This window comes from Humulus lupulus, chromosome 5 (genome assembly GCF_963169125.1).
Source record: "Humulus lupulus chromosome 5, drHumLupu1.1, whole genome shotgun sequence".
Lineage (NCBI taxonomy): Eukaryota > Viridiplantae > Streptophyta > Magnoliopsida > Rosales > Cannabaceae > Humulus > Humulus lupulus.
The window spans coordinates 228,094,480-228,099,144 of NC_084797.1; positions in this window are offsets into that span (position 1 = coordinate 228,094,480).

Below are 4,665 nucleotides of genomic sequence, written 5' to 3' on the forward strand. Positions count from 1 at the left end.
AAAATATAAAATTTAAAGTAATTAGAATAAAGATTTTGATTGTTGGGAATATATGGCTTTACTCTTTGCAAATTAATAATAAATAATTATAATAATGCAATATTCCAAACCCTAGCTGTTAATCAAGATTCAAATTTAAAGTATGAGTGCGATTCTTGATAATCAAAGAAACATGTTCATGATATAAATGTTAATCTTGAATATAAGAAACTAAATGATTAAATTATGATAAGATGAACTTAGATACATTTAATCATCTATACTAACAATGACAAACATAATAGAATGAAAAAAAAAATACAAGACTAGGTGTTATCCCTAAAAAATACGAGGATGATGTGGCAAATGAGAATGCGACACACGACATAAAAAATCAGGGAAAAATGACAAAGTATTGAGAAAAGACTGACGGGCAAAAAAGATAGGTCCATGACCTATAGGGAAGTCGACCAAGCCTAAACCCCCTAGGGGTGGTCGGCCTGAACCCTACCCCTAGGGGTGGTCTGCCTAAGTAGGTCCACGAGCCATAGGGGTGGTCGGCCTGACCCCTGCCCCTAAGGGTGGTCGGCCCCAGTATGCCCAAGGACCCCTAGGGGTGGTCGGCCTGACCCTAACCCCTAGGGTGGTCGGCCTGACATGCTGAAGAACCACTTGGGTGGTCAGTCCACCCTATTCTTCATTGGGTGGTCGGCCTAAACCCCCAAGTACACTTCACTGAGAAATACTCACTCTCGTTCAAACTGAGATCAACAGGCCTAGCACCCAGAAGGTCATAGGCCTAGCACCTTGAGGATCAACAGATCCAGCACCCAGAAGGTCACATGCCTAGCACCCAAGTTCGGGTCGTTGGGCCTAGCACCAAAGTCTCATGTACCAACAGGGACTTAACATTTTCCTAGAGGTTTCTATGGTGCATTATCCACCACGATCTAGAGAAACATCGATAAGACCCATGATCTTATAATCATGGGAAGGTGGACACGTACCTCCACTACGTGATAATCGTGTGCCAAACCACGATCCCAGTATTACTGGTCATGTAACAACCCCTGGGTAATATAAATAAAGGACCCAGGGCTTCATTTCAGGGGATCTCTTTTTCTGGAATTTTGGGAGAAAAATATTTCTAACGAGTGAATTCATCAGTTTGTACAATTGTCGAGTAATTCAATACTAAAGACTAAGTGGGTTAGGTTATTACTGTTCATCAGAACAAGGCTAAACCACTATAAAATTCATGTGTGTTTATTTAAGATAGTCATACTCTGTCATTTATTTTATTCAAAAGGTGTCGTATACTGTACATACGACCGTTGGCCAATTTCATAGGTCAACACTAGGGTTAGAGATATCCAACCTTTGTATTGAGAAACTTGAATCTTCAAACTTGGAGAACTTCTAAGGCTTGTACACAATATGTATATCGTTGTCCAAAATCTCTATTCCAAGCCTTCCCAATTGCTTGAAGCTTCAACTAAGTAGAATGAGATTTGGGATTGAACAAGCCTTGAAACTCATGCAAGTCAAGCAAGCTTGATGAGTTTTGTTGGAGAAAACTATGGTCTTAGAAAGCTAGAGAGAGAATGAGTTTGAGTGAGAGAGTTGGAAAGTGTGATCAAGGCTTTTCAACTCTAATAACCCATATATATAGTGCAGGCATCATCATTAGTCTAACCAATAGAATTAGAACATTTAAAATACATCATTTGGAGCATTTTACGTATACTATACGACCCTAAAAGACTGCCCAAGAAATGTATCGCCTCCATGCAAGCAATGTATTGCCTGAAAGGCTATATGTCGCTATCTAGCAGGCGACGCATTGCCTGCTAGGGCTTTTGAAACATTTTGCATTTATGCGATGCTACGCCACTTAGGGGGCGACGTATCGCCACCCTCTTTGACTTTGGACCACTCCAATGGTCCTAAAATTGCTCCAAATGCTACCAAAAATTTTGGGACTGTTTGGATACCTCATTATATCACTTTAGGCACATAAAAGTCACTTTTAGATGCCTTCTACACAATCTCATGTTTTCACTTATCTTTATGTGAAAACCATTAAGTGTTTTGCACCTAAACGTGTAAATATCTTAACCATTATATTTAACCAATCTCAAAAAGTTCAGATCCTACATGTACGTCAATTTCGTTGAATGCTTCTTCACCTACTTCCACCAATCTCCCATCAGAATCATCTAGCACTTCGTTTTCCCCAATTGTTTTTTCGCACAATCTGTCTGTAACGCCCTTCTAATTAGGGACCATTACATTGTGTATTTTAAATAGTACTAAACTCGCTAAATGATTCATTTGGTCATAACCATATAACTAAACATGATTAACGGTTTAGGGTTAAAATTGTTGGTCAAAGGTACCATCGTTTCACTAAAACGATTACTTTATACATGGGATCCCAAAATATATTTAAAAGGTTAATTACAATAAAAAAGTTACAACTTGCCAACCTAAGCGGCAAAATAGGGTTTAACCCTGTTGACCCTCGTTTTGGCCAACTGACACGGAGTCAAATGCTTGATGTGATGGAAAGTATTGAATAAGATCTAATGGAAAGAAAAATAAACAACACAATAATTTATAGTGGTTCGGCCCCAAGAATTGGTAATGACCTACGTCCATGTAAGCTATTATTGATCTTGATTCTCAAAGGGGTGATCAAAGAACTAGGGTTCAATGAGTTTCACAAACCTTAGAGGGATGAGTAATACAACCGAAAGATAATAGCCAAAATTCTCTTCTAAAGCATAAACAAAAATTAGCCAAAAGTCCCTCCCTTGAGCTATTTCTCTCTATTTATAGGCTCAAGGTGGGTTACATGAATCAATCAAAGATATTTTTACCTAATTAATCGGATAATTAGGTATAAACGGAAATAATCTCGGATATGATTACAACTGTACAAGATTACTCATAAATATACGGATTATACGAGCAGTCTGGTTGTATATAAAACTCAAATGACGTGTCAGGGGAACATCCCTGATCGATGGTCGAACAAAACCTCTGCCAGGTGTCAGCCACGTGTTGAAAATATTTTCCACGTCATCCGCACATACTTTTTGGATAACATTTGCCCCCCAAGTTTATTTATTACGACCAGCAATAAATAAAATTTACGAAGATGACCCTTCGATTACCCCACCAAATCTGTCAGAGTAGTTCGTGCCTCCTTGGAAAAAGTGACCTACCCACGTCCAATCATGCCTTTTTGGTTCCCAAGTAAACTTTTGATGGCTATCACGCTTCCCCATGCTTCGAAAAAGGAGAAATTATGATTGCCTCTTTTTAACATATCTCAGACAATATATATATAGCCTTCAAAATTACCTTTTCACTTTTTACAAGCTATCTCTCTGTCAAGAACACTCCAAGAACTCCCAAGACAGAGCCCAGAAATTTCTCCGAAGTTCGTCCTTCCTTGTTCCAGGAATCTGCTGCTCGCACGCCTAGAATCGAAGTTTCTTCAGGACTTCTCAATCTTCATATAGGTAAATTTCAGAACTTTCGCACCCTTTACTGTGCTGTGCATGTCTGTTTATGCTATCTTTTTAGGCTCTGAAACAATATCGTGTTCCTGGGTAAAAATATAGGAAAATTGGACATTTGCCTGTTGATGTTAGATATGGTAGGGGTTATGAATCAGTTTGATAGTTGAGATCATAGGTTTAGGACGTAAAACCGAAGTAAAAATTCGATTTTTAGGCTAGCTGAAAAAATGTGTTTTTCCCGTCCTTCCTGGAGTTGAAAAAGATTTTTTTTTTTTTTCAGAAAAAACTTTTAACTTTCACTTTTTGATCTGTTTTTCAAATTGTTCGTATGAAAATTTCAATTTTTCGTTAGAATGCTGCTGTATAAAAGTTAGACTTTTGTACACGAACAGCGTTATTCTAACCGACTTCTTAGGCTTTTCTTCCTCACCTCCCCCTTTTTCTGTTTGTAGCTTTTAATGCCAGATTTGTGGGGAGGTGAAAGGCCGATAGACGACGACTTGCTTGCACAACTGCTCGAGGGCAAAGAGCAACCAGCTCAGCGAATCCAAGAGATTCCTTTTTCGCAAATTTCTCCTCCAAGACCTAAACCAAATTCTGCCAGCATGGGTTGTGCCAAGTCTACCGCCAAAAAGAAGAAAAACCCCTTCAAATCCACCAGCCCAGCCTGGCTCGCAGGCTGGGGTTCCCTCGACCAGTGGTCGGGATAATAATGCTCCTGACCCTCACATCCAAGTTAGAGCTCGTCATTGGTATTCAGTTCTTCCCGACGTCGAGTGGTATCTTGCCCCACTCAATCATGTAACCCCTAGGACGCTAGCCAACTACTTAAGAAAATACGACCTTTCTGGGGTAACCCTCAAACTCCCTACTGCGGACGAGCGGGCGAATTTTCCTATACTTCTATGAAGGCCTCATGAGTCATGAGTTCCAATTTGTAGAAATGATATGCAGTGGTGAATTCATCGAAAAAAATCCAGACGATGCTCTTGAATATCTCGAAGGAATCGCAAAAAAATCTCACACCTGGACTGGTCCAAGTGCTACTGATAGCACCAACCGACATAAACCATTTGGGATCTATCAAATTTGAGAAAAGGATAGTTTTAAGGCCCAACTCGAAGCTTTGAAAAAGCAGTTTGAGGTCTTAATGACG